The 17,200-nt window shown below is 38.5% G+C and overlaps 1 protein-coding gene across 1 annotated transcript in view; it reads left to right on the forward strand.

The window, feature by feature from the left end:
* LOC127662553 (serine/threonine-protein kinase D1-like) overlaps positions 1–17,200 on the forward strand; it is a 69,631-nt gene that overhangs the window by 23,962 nt on the left and 28,469 nt on the right. The window lies entirely within an intron of this gene.

Raw genomic sequence — 17,200 nt, forward strand, 5'->3', positions numbered from 1 at the left:
TTGCACCCAATATGTCTTGCTCAATGTGCAGTCATGCTTATATGTAAACATGCCCCATACCCATCATCCTTTTAATTGTGGTGTAACAAATTGATTTATAGGTCAGTTAGAGGGTTTCTAATCTTGGTTCTGGAGGAACCATTAGTGAAGGAGATTTTAGATGTCTCCCTGATTTAACACACCTGATTTAACTCATTGAATCATTAAACAGCATTGTAGATTTTAGGGTACTTAAGGCTAAAGGCCCCCCAGGGTAAAAGACTCTTTTGATTTTTTTCTCCCAAGACACTAAATAGCAACGAAAACAGCCACAGCACTTTCCCCATCTGTGGGTATGACATATTGATAGGATATTGGTCTTGGTGGACTAGATCTACTATGCTGCTGCTGCATAGAAAGTACGGAGACCTGTACGTGTGGCCAAAGTAGCTTTTGAAATGCTGATTACAGATGATACTGCCAGTAAAATCAAGATATCATTATATTTTGACAAGGAATCCATTCCCTTGCCTCTAAAAAAGCGTTTTACATAACCTGCAGCAGTGCTCAATGCATCATTTCATGAACAAGAGGAACAATCTATTAAAATGAGAATCAAACTCACTCAGAATGCCTACACAGTTTTCCACACTATGTATGTGGTTACAGATAAATGATTTAGAACACTGAAATCGCTTATAGAAACTTTTAACCTCTCTTCCTTCTTGCCTGCATTTGTCTCCAGTATCTCACACTCATAGGAGACGGGTGATGTGAGCTTCACTGCCTTCTCTCTCATTGGTAGTCGCTCCCAAATGTCACTCTTCATTTGCAAATGTTAAGTTACGTTTTCTCAACTTTGTCAGGTCCCTCGCCACGCCCACATCTTGTGCTAATGGTCACTGTCGCTGGAAGTCATTCTGCTCTTATTGAAAATGAATTGGAACGTGTCTCTTTTTTGCTCTGTGTCGCTGGCGATGTGAACGGGGTGCAACACTAATGAACTAAACTTATAAGTGTGCCTCAGTCTCACGTGTTGGGCAAATCTAAAGTGGCTTGTAATCTGACTCATAAAGTATACCTAAACTAGAAGGGCCCAGAGCTTATTTAAAGCTGACTAAGAGAGACGCAAGTTGATTGGCTACCCAATTACATGTCTAAGAAACAATCATCTTACACCACGTGAACCGATTGGCTAACATGTCACATATGAGATAACAAGTTCAAAGAACATATCAGCTTGTGCCATATAGTGTTGCATGGCAGAACATTTATCATATATTTTGAGACAAAATGCTTTTTTGTCATTTTAGTTTTGTTTAAGGTGATAAATTAAATGTTTTTCAATAGCTGTCAATGAACCCTTGTTGCAGGTGCTGAAAGCCCCCAAAACACAACGTTTTTCTTAAATGTACACTCAGTAATTTGTTGCTCATTGCAAAAGTTTCACTTGAAAGAAATCAATTGTAATTTTAAACATATGTAGAAAAGAAAAATGAGCAATCACATAAAGACTTCCATCATATCAATAACCTTACAAAAGCTGTTTTATTTTACATGAAGAGGGTCAGGGTCAGCTGCCAGTAATGAACACAAACAGCCAAATACTACTTACTTAATCTCATTAACCACCCTTTTATTGGACACTTTAACTCATTATTAGTAAGGGATAATCCAGGACTGGGTGTGCATGTAACGATTTTAATGCATGTTGTGGAGGCAAAGACCCAAACGACATGAAGTGAAGCGACATTTAAATAAATTAAAGCACACCTAGCTGTGGATTATCCTGCTTATACCATGGTCACTTGCCAGTAGGGTTGGTACTCCTAAGAAAAAGTCATAACATGTCATATTTAATTTCTAATCTTTGTCATTTTCACCTTAATAAGAAAAACAACACAATCTGTACCATAATATATAATTGCTAATATGTTCCTTCCCACATTAAAATTGTATTACTGTAAGTAAAGTTGTATAATACATCAATAATGATTATTTGAATTGCAATGTAATCATCATAAGAAAGTATGTAAATGCAAAAATAGAGATGTGAGAATATGCATTGTGCAAGAGAGCCCAAAATATATTTTTGTATCCTGTGGTGATTATTTTCAACCCACCGGCTACATATTATAACTGTCTATTGTTGCATGTTGAAGGTAAATTCTGGTACCTCACATGTACTGGTGAGATATTCTGATTCTTATTCAAAGACCAGAAATGGGTGTCAGATGCAGAAAACTTCCAAAATGTGCAGTGCTGGGGTCCTGCCTGACAAAAATTGAGAAACACTTGAGTTAGATAAGACTCTGTGACTTTGTTGCAATGCATTGTGAAGTTTTTGCAGTCTGCCACACACCAGAGTGCGATTCCTGAGCCATATTTGTCTGTTTTTCTGTCTCTTAGTCCTCACATTTCCCACTCTGGAAAAGTTGATGTGTATCCAAGTTTTGATGCTGCACCCGGTGTGAAAACCGGAGTTGCTTTGCTGAGGATGCGATGGAGGTATCGCATTTGACACTGCTAAAGTGTTTCTCCAAACACTTGACAGGCCTTCCACTCCCTTTCTCCCCCTTTCTTCACTGGGGCTGACACCTCCTCTACCTCCCCCCAGCCTCTATTCCATGTCTGGTGTGTTTCTATGTACAAGTGTGTATGTGTGACATGATGAATAAGGTGATTAGCACACCCAGATGCACACTTTCTCATAGACAAGCCTTTGGGAGCCTAGAGTAACACTTTACGATGATACACTCGACAGCTGATTTAGCTGTAAACTAACAAAGAAGAGTTGTCACAAAAGAAAGGTCAATGGTTATCAATTATTTTTTCTCTGAGGTAATAAGTTAAACACTTAGTGGTGCAAAAGTAAATTTAGCTTAAAATAAGTCTTAGCTTTGTGTTGCAAATAAATGGTCCAGCTCATGGTTTACTCTTAAAAAGGGTGAAAGAGCTTTTGACATGGGACAGGATGAAGATCAAGCCAGCAAAGTTGCTTAGCCATTCTAGTCGTAAACCACATATCATTTTTAATTGGATGTTGAAAGAATCCCGATGCTGGCAGAGTAGCACATGTGAAGTTTAGGGAGAGAATACACAGCAGATCTGTCAGATAAACACATGGCAGGATTGGTTCTGAGACAGCTGAAAGAGGGGTTGGATAAGATAGGATAAGATAAATACAAGGTGTTACCAATTTACATTGTATCGTCGCTTGATGTGGCCGCTAAAGTTGTGTGGGATCAAGGCAGTTGCCTTTCAGACGTAGCATTTTTTGAAATAAATACCTTACAGCTGACATTAAAGCCCATGGAGAAGACCAGGCTGTTCTTGGAACTAAGGGAATTAACAGACCAGTCAGTAAGAGCTTGTCAAGCCCAGGTCCGAACAGGCCATGCCTGGAAAGCAGAGGAGGTTGTAAACAGGGCAGATTCAAGACTGAAGCAAAAAGAGATTGTTGGAAGAACCCAATCAGGAAGAGTAGGCCTTGGATGGGGGATGGTTCCCTTAAAATGGTCAGCAGCCTTTAAAAAAACAGAAGAAAGTGATGGTTGTGACAGAAGTAACTATGACTTGGGCGCATGCGCACGCGGCGACCGGCAGTGAGAGTTTTTGGCATCCTCGTGTTACTGGTTTTAAAGTCTTCTGTTATTTGTTTATTTATTTATTTTTATGTGTCTTGAGAGACTGCTTCCAGTGCTGCTAATATAGAAATGGATGTTCTCTACACAACCGCTCTGTGGATTTTGTTCTATCTACTGCTGGTATGCGACGTCAACGGCGCTAGGATACAGTACTCCAGAGATGCACTGCTGCAATTGAACTTTGCGAGTTTAGCTCGCGCAACAGATAGTATGCTACAGTCACCGGATTTCCCTCTGAGAGTTTCCCATACAATCCGCAGGACAACGAGGGATAAGAAGAGAAAGAGGGGTAAACGAGGTAGCGTCAGGCTACGCGTAAGGAAACAGTGGCTCATCCGGACTCCCCTGCCCTCAATTATTATGGGGAATGTTCAGTCCCTGAGGAACAAAGCGGACGAACTCCAGGGGAACGTTCGTTTTCAGAAGGACTTCAGAGACTGCTGCATCATGGCTTTCACTGAGACATGGCTTACTGAGCACGACCAGGATAACGACCTGTTCATCGTGGGTTTTGGAGCGCCATTCCGTCTGGATCGGAAGGCCGAAGTGACGAGGAAAACTCAAGGTGGTGGGGTATGTTTATATCTGTATAAACGTTATTGTAGCTCTGTGGCTGTCAGAGAACGCATTTGTACGCCAGATGTTGAACTTTTGTCGGTATCATTGCGTCCCTTTTACCTGCCCCGCGAGTTTCCACAACTTTTTATAACTACAGTGTACATTCATCCGAAGGCAAATGCCGTCTCTGCCTCTAGCACTATCTTTGATGTAGTGCAAAAACTACAGTCAATTTCACCTGATGCACCAAACTTCATATTGGGTGATTTTAATCATGTTTCCCTTAAAAAGACTCTCATAAATTTCCAACAATATGTCTCCTGTCCAACCAGGCGGGATAAGACATTAGATCTATGTTATGGGTCGGTAAAGGATGCTTATAAATCACTCCCACTACCCCCATTGGGCTCTGCTGACCATAACTGTGTACATTTACTCCCTACTTATAAAACGGTTTTGAAGAGAGAGAAAGCAAAGACAAAGGACATAAAGGACTGGAATGATGAATCTGTGCTCTGCCTGCAGGAATGTTATGACCGCACTAATTGGGATATGTTTAAACAGTCATGTGGTGATGACTTGGATAAACTCGCTGATGTAACATGCTCATATGCTGCCTTTTGTAGGGATATGATCATTTCCTGCAAGCAAGTTAAAATCTACCCTAATAATAAACCATGGGTGACCAAATCTGTTAAGCTCAGCATACAGAAAATGAAACTTGCTTTTAAACAGGGAATAGCCATAGACATGCATATAGCTACCAAAGAACTGAAAATAGAAATATTAAAAGCAAAGCAGAATTATAAATCCGAATTAGAGAGCAAGATGGCTGCAAATAATCTTGGCTCAGTCTGGTCTAGTATGAAAACTATAGCAGGCCTACGGAATCCAAAGACCAGCAGTCGGGTCAACCTAGATGGTTTTAACTCTGATACTGAGCTTGCCAATGCTCTCAACCAATTTTATAACCGCTTTGATACATTTGATTTTAGTAATGAAACTCAGCAACTGAGAAATAAACTTGAAGATAACCAGCACTTTGTAATAGACCAAAAAAGAGTGGGAAAAGCATTCCGCTCAGTAAAAGTAAATAAGAGTCATGGACCTGACAAAATATGTGGTCGCTTACTTAAATCCTGTGCAAAAGAACTGAGTCCTGTGTTCCACTTCATTTTGAATAAGTCCTTACAGACACAGCATGTACCCAAGGTCTGGAAGGATGCTGTGGTAGTTCCGGTCCCCAAAACCAGTTGCCCCAAAACCTGTAATGATTTTAGACCGATTGCTCTCACGTCGATTTTAATGAAAATTTTAGAAAAATTGGTAAGGTCAGAAATCCTACAGAAAACTGAGCAAACACTTGATCCCATGCAGTTTGCTTATAGGCCACATAGAGGAGTAGAAGATGCCACAGTTACCTTGCTTAACATACTTGTTAAACATTTGGAAGGAATTGGGTCTCACGCTAGACTTTTGTTTGTTGATTTCTCGTCTGCTTTTAATACAATCCAACCACATATTTTAATCAGTAGATTAGTAGATCAATTCAACCTGAGTAACAATCTTGTGGGTTGGGTTCTCGACTTTTTAACTGACAGGACACAAAGAGTTAGGGTAAATGGAACACTGTCAGACCAAGTCTCCTCCTCAACTGGATCCCTCAAGGATGTGTGCTTTCACCCCTATTGTTTATCCTCTACACAAATATGTGTCAGAGTAGGTATGAAAATAGGACTATTTTAAAATATGCAGATGATTCTGTTATTGTTAGTAGGCTTCAGGGCAATGAGACCTGTCACGGCCCGGTCATTGATGACTTTGTCACGTGGTGTGAGGAGTCCTACCTTCAATTAAACATATCTAAGACAAAAGATATGATTATTGATTTTAGAAGAAATGCCCATATGCATGAAGTCACATCCATCAAAGGTCAGACTGTGGAATGTACCCAATTCTACAAATACCTTGGGACAATTATAGACTCAAAAATGAACTTTGAAGCAAATTGTGACGCTGTGTGCAAAAAGGGGCACCAGCGGTTGTTTTGTTTGAGGAAACTGTCTGTTTTTAACATTGACAAAACCATGATGGTCTTATTCTATCCTGCTTTTATTGAATCAATTTTATCTTTTTCTCTAGTGTCATGGTTTGGAAATCTATCCTTAAAGAATAGAAACTCCCTAAATCAAATTGTTAAATGGTCTAGTAAGCTGATTGGTGTGTCACAGTTTAGTCCAGTGTCCCTGTACACTAGACAGTTACAGCGGATAACTGGCTCAATTTTAAATGATGATGCCCATCCTCTGCACAGGGAATTTCAGCTTCTTCCATCCAGACGAAGGTATATAGTCCCAAAGTGCAGAACAAAGCGGTATAAAAATAGCTTTGTTCCAGCAGCCATCAATCAGAGGAACAAAATGCACAGATGACACAGAAGCTATGTTTATTTATTTTTATGTATTTTATGTATTTAATTTTTTTTTGTTGTCAAATGTGTATTGTCTGTGTTTGTCGTAAAAATTGTGTGGATAACTCTGACACTGCAAAACAAATCTACCTATGGGTACAAATAAAAGGAACCTGAACCTGAACCTGAACCTGATGGAAGAGGAAGAGCATATGATTCCTGCAGTCAGCCAGCAGTCATAGGCACTGGACAATATGGGAAGGTGCATTTAATAGAGTTTTAGGATGTGCTGACCTGTGGAAGATACCCCAGGGCTGGCTAAGTTTTCTAATAATATCCACCTATGAGACCTCTGCGAGGCCCCAGGAGCAAATCTGCAGCACATGTTGGCTGGGAACAAGATCGCCTTGGCACAAGGACAGTATAGGTAGTGGCCTGATCAGGTTCTGCGAAAGCTGGCAGAGATTCTTGATGTGTGTAGAATAAAAGCCAACAAAGGCCATTGTGCTCCTCAGTGGTTGACCTTGGCCAGCAGCTAAAATTCTTTTCTGAGATCTCCATTAACTCCTTGAAGCCGGGCATAGTGTTTTGATCTGCATCAGTTAAAGTCATAATGATTGAACTTACTGTCCTATGGGAAGAGGGACTAGAGGCAGCCTGTGAGAGGAAGAAGCTAAAATATGCCAAGTGCTGGGAAAATGGAACCAGGTCTGCCACTTACCCTGTGGAGGTTGGGTGTTGAGGGATTATTGGAACATCAATGTAGCACATGTTGAAAAACATTGGTACTGTATCTTTGGATCAGCATTGAAGAAGTCTCTGAAGGAAATTGTAGAAGAAGCAGAAAAAGGGAGCTCCTGGCTATGGCTAAGAAGGAAGAATGAAAAGTGGGGTGTGCAGAAGTGAGAAAATAGGAATAGGGAACAATTATATGTGGTGAGGTAGCATGAAGAAAGGAAAGGGGTGGAATAATTTCCGCTGAACCACATGGTCCTTTTCCGGGGGTTTCTGATTGAGTTGGGGAGCAAAACCAGGCTAAGCTTTGAAGGGACGGCTGACACAGTCTTACTGGGTTGCAGGGAGACATCCCTGACCACTGCCCCACCACCAGGAGATGTTCCGGGTTTAATGTGGCAAAACGTCCATGATAGGTGGCACCCGGCTGATGACCCCATAGCTGGACAACTGAAGGCACCGGCAGAGGTGCAGTAGGCAGTAATGCCCAGCAGGTTTAGTCATTTACCTGTGCATCTGAGTACATGTAAAGGCTCTTCCAACAATTAAAATATTATGAAGTATACTTTTAAAACTCAAATTAATTAGTGATGCTTGTTAAGGCAATCAATGGAATAACTAATACTTATACTTAGGTTTAGAGATTTGAAGGAACCCCCTAACCTCTTATTATTTTACAATGGAACGTAAACAGCTGGCCTAGAGTCACATGGGTTATCTTCCTCATGGTCATGATATGAGTTGCGTGGTGAGTTGTGTATGGACGCTTCGGTGATTCGGTGACAAGCGCTAATTTGTTCTACATAATTTGTGGACAGGATACCTCAAATCACTCGGCTTTTTGAGGAGAGTGTGCTATTACTTTTTTTTTGGGGGGAGGTTCTCCCCTTTTATCCCCAGTTTGGTGTGCCCAGTTTTCAGTGCTCTCAATCCATGTGGCGGAGGATGAATCTCATTTGCCTCCACTTCTGAGTGCATCTTTACATATGGTTACCGTGGAGACTTAGCACTTGTGTAGGCTCACGCACAACTCACCATGTGCCCCACTGTGAGCGAGAATCACCTTATTGTGACCACGAGGAAGATAACCCATGTGAGACCACAGCAAATTATATTTTTGCCTACCCATTTGCTCCAACAGCAAAATAAAAATTAACTGTTATGTTCAAGACTTTCCACTAGAGGAAAAAAAATATAGAGTGCTGGATTATGACAGTCAGAAGAGCGAAGATGCCAAATTTACTGTCACTTCTTCAGCAGCTGTTATAAATATTTTTTGAAACTGATTCTAGTGTTATATAACACAAACTGTATACATAAACGTACAAATATATATATATATATATATATATATATATAAACGCATCATAATAGTCTGTGAAAAAGATCATATAAGCGTCCACCCAGAGCACTCCAGAAACCACATGCCATAGAAACCACAAAAAACATTATCTCAATCAACTAGTAAAGCTCTAGCATCCACCCTGAACACCCAAGCAACACTGTAGGAACCACCCAGAACAAAATATCAACCACCCAGAGCACCCTAGCAACCATATAGCAATGCTATTTTAACCTCCTTGAACACCCTAGCAACTGCTGCAGCAATACCAAGCTGTAACCCACAACAAGAATTGAGGTGGCGACTTTTGCACGTGTCACTCACATTTTATTCAGAAAATGTAAATCTAATTCTTTCTTAACTTCTGAGTATTAGAGTGCCATTAAATGAGAACTTAAAGAATGATTTTCCTTGCTATAGGGTTGTTAATGCACAGGTAGCATGGTGTCTGTTTTGTAATTGGAATATATGAAAAAGATGCCAATGAATGTTGATCTCTCGGTTTAACACTGACAGTGTCTGTACAATAATTAAAAAGAGCAGCATTTTGTAAAAGTATGACTTACACTCTACTCATTCTATTGCATCTTTAAAGTCTGCTTGAAGTCTGTTTTCCGCTGGATAAATATAGAGTTACCAAAGGTTGGCTCCAGTGAAGTGCAATGACAGGATGTTTGCTGTGCTGAGCTCAACATAACAGCAACAGAGAAAGTACATGAAAATGCAAACAGTGTACAGAAGAGGAAAGAAGTGTGGTAACTGTACGTGAATATTAAGTACAATGCACAAAGTTTTGTGGGCCAACATGAAAGTGATTACTTCCTCTCTATATGGTCCCAATCTGGAGGGAGGGCCTAACTGATAATCTTATTTTACTATATTTGTCGTTGTTTAAAAATCTCATTCTGCTATACATTGCTTATCGGTGACTATTCATTTAATTCTCTCAAATTGTTTGATTATGTCATTGTATTGTATGTTTAGTGTTTGTTTACTGTATAGTGGAGTGGTGGTGGCGTAGTGGGCTAAAGCACATAACTGTTAATCAGAAGGTCGCTTGTTCGATCCCCACTGCCACCACCATTGTGTCCTTGAGCAAGGCACTTAACTCCAGGTTGCTCCGGGGGGATTGTCCCTGTAATAAGTGCAATGTAAGTCGCTTTGGATAAAAGCGTCTGCCAAATGCATAAATGTAAATGTTTCTTATTACTGTCCAATAAGTCTACTAGACATTAAAGAAATAGTTCACCCAAAAATGAAAATTTCATCATACCCTCACGGTATTTAAGACCTGTATGACTTTTTTCAAGGAATACAACAGAAGATATTGTAAAGGATGTTCTGGTTGCTGATTTGAATGCAATAGCAGTCAAAATGTGTAATGAATTATTCCGTGCGACTATTCCATTTCATGCCATGTGAGCAGTCCAAGCCATACAATCACTTTGTATGATGAACAGACTGAAATTTAAAGAGCCCATATGATGCTTATTTACAGGTTAATAATTTTATATTGGGGGTCTACTAGAATAGGTTCACATGTAATAATATAAAAAAACACATCATTTTTCTCATACTGTATATTGATGCAGCATCTCTTTTCACCCTCTGTCTGAAACACTCTGTTGTAGCTCATGTCTCTTTAAAGCCCCCCTTTCTGAAAAGCCCAGTCTGCTGTGATTTGTCAGCTGGCCCAGTCTGTTGTGATTGGGCAACACCTTAGAGCGTGTGTCGGAAATGTAATGCCCCTTACCATAACTGAGTTTCAACTCCCAAGGCTTCCTGAGCAGCGCATTCCTGAGGCGAACATTATGCAAATGTGTTACATAGTGACGTAGCTATGTCACAGAAGTAATGACTGGACTGCAAACCACGCATTTCAGGAGCAGTGTTATCTGTGGGAGAGAGTAACTCCCTTTGGCATTGACTTTGTGCTTTGTAACTTTGCTGACCTTTTACATGCACAAACAGCTATATTACACACTAAAGGAAAGGTAAAATCCCCAAAAGCATAATAGGGCCACTTTAAGTTGTTATTCACTTTCAAATTAAATCGTTGGTCAACAGAGCACAAATCTAATATGACGACACTTCAGTAACTTCAAACCTCATTAGTTCTTGTGTCATGACATCATGTCATTTGGTCACAAGACATGCAAGGACCAATGAAGTTTGAGATTATTGAATTTGAGCTCTGTTTATAATAGTTTGCTTTGATTTGAGAGTGAAGCATTTGCCTTCAAAAATCATACGCTATGGTTGCATGGACTACTTTTATGACACGTTTGGGTGTGTTTTTCAAAGCTTTAAAGTGAGTCACTATCAACTGCTATTGAATTCAAATCAGCTGTCAGAACATCTTTTAAAATATCTCCTTTTGTGTTCTGTAGAAGATGGGTTTGGAACAACAAAAGGGTGAGTAAATGATGAACTCTTCCTTAAAAATGTTGATGTTGCATTTAATGCTTTAAAAATTAATCACAGGCCAGAATGTGTAGGGACAGAGAAATTCAAATTTTCAATAGCAATGAGAGAAAAAAACAAAACAACAACAACGGGAGAAACAAGTCAACTCAGGATGCCTTTTCAGAATCATACTCATTTCTCTGAAGCATTTAATGACAGTTTACAGGTAGTTCAACTTGCAAATATATCTTGGCCTTTAAACAAAAGGCAAAACAATAATTTGAATGAATTGAGGTAATTTTGCTGCAGAATGGCTAATCAGAATGTATTCTACTTGAGCGTGCTAGGGGAAGCCATGTTGCAGGCAACATGCATGTGTTGAGGCAGGCAGTTCTCCTGCTGTGCTCGCCACTCAGCCACTGTTGGTCCTGTCAATGTGCAGCCAACAAGAGCCAATCAAAACACTCCAACCACCCCAAAAGCCTTCCTATTCATAGTAAAATTCGCAAATATAAATAAAGGTGAGTTTCTTTGGAAGATTTTAGATACCAATTACTCCAAATCTCTGAATTGGTTTTGTTCTATTAGATGATGTTTTGCTGCACAGATTATTTATTTATGCATTTCGGTAGGTGACATGAAATAGTTGCTGACATGTGGCATTCATAAAAAAAAAGAAAAAAAAAGTCAACCTTATAATGGCTTCATGTTGTAATAGACATGTTGTAAAAAAAGCTCTTTGGCTGAACTTGATTCAATCATGGACAGTGGCTCCACATGCTTGAAATCAGTTTTCTTAATTTAAAAAGAACATGCGATTTCAACTTAAATACTTCAAGTAAATGGAGCCTAATATAATCAAGTAAAACCAACTAAATGTAACGTCATAATAAATCAAATGAAACTCTTTTAATGATACGCTAGCTAGTCACTATGCTAAAGTTGTTCAATGTATAAAGCTTTATGTATAACACTCATACATTTGGTTCTCAACATCTCAAACTCCACTTTTTACAATGATGGTAACCCCCAACACTACAACAGAACAGAAATTCTTCTAAATCTCCACATAACAAAACATTACACTCTAAAATATCTCCCGCTTTATTTAAAATTTTCACAAAGACATATTAAATAACACTTAATTTAAACATTTACTCTCCCTGTCAAGTCTCATGCAAAGCATGCTGGGAAGTACAAATAATCTTCCCAGTTTCAGTTAACCAAACAAAACTTATTCATGTTGTCCCAATGACAATGTGTTAAGTTAAGCTGACAGTAAATGTTTTTTAGTTGAATCAATCCCTGTGGAATAATAATAATAATACATTGTTTTTATGACAATTAGCATACATAATAAATTAAGAACCACTTGCTTGATCTTAGGAAAATAGGTGTAATCTTAAACCTTAAAATCTGGACTTCACACTGCATATAGCTGATCCTACCAATTCTTAAATAGTGCTTTTTAATTTGCTGACAAATAAGAACGTTCATTCTCACCATTTGCAAATTTGTTATCACAACAATAATATTTAGAGTTTGTAAAACCATAAAAAAGATGAGATAGCCATGTGTTATATATCATTGGAGAGGTCTCAATTAGTAGAATGCAATGAGCAAATTTGTTTCACTCAGTGCCCAAACTGCAGTGACTATGAGTGTATGCAATTCTAACTGACACACATAAATATAATAAAAAGATGTGGCTTACAGGAGAAACCTACATATACTGTAACATATACAATGACTTATTATACCTTACAGCAGAGTATCCTAATTCAAACGAGCCCAAACAACATTATATGATAAGTAGATCTTTAAATATTCCTCAGAGAGTGCACGTGCAAAGATGATGCACAAAAGGGAGCTCAACACACATTGTGTGTGTGTATGTGTGGGTGTGTGGGCATGTTTATGTGGTTTACGAGGACAATTTTTTAGGTTACAAACTGGTAATGACAAGGGTATTATGCTATAAATGTGGTTTATGAGGACACTTCTAGTGTCCCCATAATTGAAATAGTAACCCAGAGCCTTAACCGCTGAGCCACTTCAGGTAGTGTTGAAACTAAAACCTCTGATAGTTGATGCCTGCAAATGTGGTTTGAAGAATGCTGGAGCACATAGACGGTAAGCCATCATATGCTGGTGTCTGCTTGCCAGTGTCTTAAGCAAATTTTTCTGTGTGTCGTGCACAAACTGTTTGAAGAATTGGTGTTTGCCTTCAAAACGCATGGTCCATAAGTGTACAAGAGGCCCAAAACTTCTGATCAGCTATGGGTGATGTTCGATATAATGATCATGGGGCTGAAGCTTAAAGCTTGGAAAGACTTCAAGAAAAGATTTGCCTGTGGTCCCTAATTTTACTCTGTAGATACTGAATTATCTCTTTAGTAAATGTTGAGGACAGCACTAACTCCACAATGTCTTACAATTCCATTAACACTGTGTGACGAAGAGGAGGGTGTGGCCGGGCTGTGATTGTGCATGAATCAGCTCATCAGCAGGAGAGCAAGATAAAGGGGAGCCGGAGGCACCAGTTGAGAGAGAGAGAGAGAGAGAGATGCACATGGCCGTGCTGCATGTGTGTCTGTGTCCTTTTGTTTTATGTTGTTTTAAGTTCATTTATATAATTAAAGTTTATGTTGACTGTTCAGCCAGTTTCCTCCTCCTCCTTGCCCATCCTTTAACTGTTACACAATGCCCATGCACTCCCTCTGGTACTACATTGCCAACCATAAAGGGAAGCAGTCGAAGTAATGCAGCGTTTTTGTGCCAATTCCCACTGATTGTAAATAATCAATTGCTTCTGACGAATCATTTCCTGAATGCATAAAGCCAACTCTACAGGCACAATACCTTCAAGGAGGTCATTAATTATATCAGGGGGAAACCAGTTATGGGCATGAAAATGAGGCAGCATTTGTTTTAAGATACAGTCTCTTTTCACTCTGCAATGACATTCACAATTTCCCTTAAGACATTCAGGACATGCAAATCATGATTTACCTTATTTGTTAAGACTAAATTCAACATCAGTAACATCATGGGACTGAAACTGGTCTTGAGTTGCCGGGCAGAATCTGCACACATATTCTGATCTAAATGAATGTATAAAGCCTGCCATAATGTGAGCTGCAAGATTATCTACTGCAACAAATAGAACAGTGGCTTTGACAGATTGACCAAGAGACTCAAAGAACACACCATCTTGTTCTGGTGTACATATGTCTTACAAAAAAGGACCAAGCACACATTCATAGCCACATTTCTGGACATCAGGAACTTTACATAGCATTGCCAGTTGTATCACATGCAAAGCTGATCAGTATTTGCTAGGACGATCAACAAAAACCCAGTACACTGAACAGAGTTTGTATATTTTCCTTGAAGTACCTAAAGGATTTCCAACCTCTATCTCATCAATGTACAACAGCAGTGGCAATTTTAACTCCCCTGATGCTGACAACAGCTAATTTTCTTGAAAATACAAACCATCTCGATGACTTGTGTATTGACTGGATCATGGCGAATGTGCTTCCTGAATTTGGTCAAGTATATCAGTATGTTTAAACAACAACTGAATCATAGGAAATATAGGGACATATACAGCTGTGTGCCCAGGCCCTAGAACAAACTGAAATGGGATAATCATGGGGTAGTTTCTCTCTATAAAAGTTTTTTCTGTTTATTTGAGGATAATTCTGCTCCTTTAGCAGTTGCACTGATATAAACAGTACTGTCCATATGAGCACAAACCATTTCATCAAGGGCAGCTTCACTTACAGTACTGCAATGTCTCTGTAATATGTCATTAATAGCTTCTCTCAGCAGAGGCCACGACAACGAGTCATCGTTCCAAAGTGTATGAAAATGACCAGACAGATGAACACAATTTCACGTTATGCCAACCTCAGAAATTAATTACAATGGGGAGTTACACTGTTTTAAAATGTGCTTTTAGTCCCAATTCATTACAGGTTTTTCTGCAAATTTCCCCTCACACTTACATGCATAGAGAAAGAAAATCACATTTTAATTTCACTCACATCTAGGTATGCTAACAAGTTTTAACCTGTATAAAGAAAATAAAAGCACAAATCAATATTAAGGCAGAGACATGTCAATGAGATCAAATAATTTCAAAACGGGGCAAATTTGGCAACATTATAGCTAAGTTCATTGTAAACATCACTAAAAACAACCATGCAACAATGAATGAAATTCATATGAAAATGTTGTTTTCCTTTTTCAATTTATATTCTATAGCGGCAGAGCTTCGAGACAAAGTAACTGCAATAACCAACTGCAACTCTATGTATAAATTGCTTACATTTATAGTTCAAATGTTGCACACACCAAATAAAATATTATACCATGTATAGTTTTCCAAATAAATTACTTTTATTAGGTATATTAGCAACAAGAAAATAGTTTCAGTTGGAGGATTTTACTGTTACATATTCTGCTCCAAATAACAAGTTATAATTTAAAAATATTTACTTACCAGATTACAAACTGCAGCAACCACAGAAATAAGAACAATGACTAATATTGACTCCACAGAAACAGTTCAAATCTGTTTGATCTGATGACCAAACAGATTAGACCAAAATATCTTTTGGTCTGATGTCGTTTAGTCTGATGCCTTTTAGTCTGATGTCTTTTAGTCTGATGCCTTTTAGTCTGATGTCTTTTAGTCTGATGCCTTTTAGTTTGATGCCTTTTAGTCTGATGTCTTTTAGTCTGATGCCTTTTAGTTTGATGCCTTTTAGTCTGATGTCTTTTAGTCTGATGTATTTTAGTCTTTTAGTCTGATGTCTTTTAGTCTGATGCCTTTTAGTTTGATGCCTTTTAGTCTGATGTCTTTTAGTCTGATGCCTTTTGGTTTGATGCCTTTTAGTCTGATGCCTTTTAATCTGATGTCTTTTAGTCTTTTAGTCTGTTGCCTTTTAGTCTGATGTATTTTTGTCTGATGTCTTTTAGTCTGATGTCTTTTAGTGTGATGCCTTTTAATCTGATGTCTTTTAGTCTTTTAGTTTGATGCCTTTTAGTCTGATGCCTTTTAGTCTGATGCCTTTTAGTTTGATGCCTTTTAGTCTGATGTCTTTTAGTCTGATGCCTTTTAGTTTGATGCCTTTTAGTCTGATGTCTTTTAGTCTGATGCCTTTTAATCTGATGTCTTTTAGTCTTTTAGTCTGTTGCCTTTTAGTCTGATGTATTTTTGTCTGATGTCTTTTAGTCTGATGTCTTTTAGTGTGATGTCTTTTAGTTTGATGCCTTTTAGTCTGATGTCTTTTAGTCTTTTAGTCTGATGCCTTTTAGTCTGATGTCTTTTAGTCTGATGTCTTTTAGTCTGATGCCTTTTAGTCTGATGCCTTTTAGTCTGATGCCTTTTAGTCTGATGTCTTTTAGTTTGATGCCTTTTAGTCTGATGCCTTTTAGTTTGATGCCTTTTAGTCTGATGTCTTTTAGTCTGAAGCCTTTTAGTTTGATGCCTTTTAGTCTGACGCCTTTTAGTTTGATGCCTTTTAGTCTGATGTCTTTTAGTCTGATGCCGTTTAGTCTGATGTATTTTAGTCTGATGCCTTTTAGTCTTTTAGTCTGATGTCTTTTAGTCTGATGCCTTTTAGTTTGATGTATTTTAGTCTGATGCCTTTTAGTCTGATGTCTTTTAGTTTGATGTCTTTTAGTCTGATGCCTTTTAGTTTGATGCCTTTTAGTCTGATGTCTTCTAGTCTTTTAGTCTGATGCCTTTTTAGTCTGATGTCTTTTAGTCTGATGCCTTTTAGTTTGATGCCTTTTAGTCTGATGTCTTTTAGTCTGATGCCTTTTAGTCTGATGTCTTTTAGTTTGATGTCTTTTAGTCTGATGTCTTTTAGTTTGATGCCTTTTAGTCTGATGCCTTTTAGTCTGATGTATTTTTGTCTGATGATTTTGGTCTGATGTCTTTTAGTCTGATGCCTTTTAGTCTGATGTCTTTTAGTTTGATGCCTTTTAGTCTGATGCCTTTTAGTCTGATGCCTTTTAGTCTGTTGCATTTTAGTCTGATGTATTTTTGTCTGATGCCTTTTAGTCTGATGTCTTATAGTTTGATGCCTTTTAGTCTGATGTCTTTTA

Source organism: Xyrauchen texanus, chromosome 22 (assembly GCF_025860055.1).
Source record: "Xyrauchen texanus isolate HMW12.3.18 chromosome 22, RBS_HiC_50CHRs, whole genome shotgun sequence".
NCBI lineage: Eukaryota > Metazoa > Chordata > Actinopteri > Cypriniformes > Catostomidae > Xyrauchen > Xyrauchen texanus.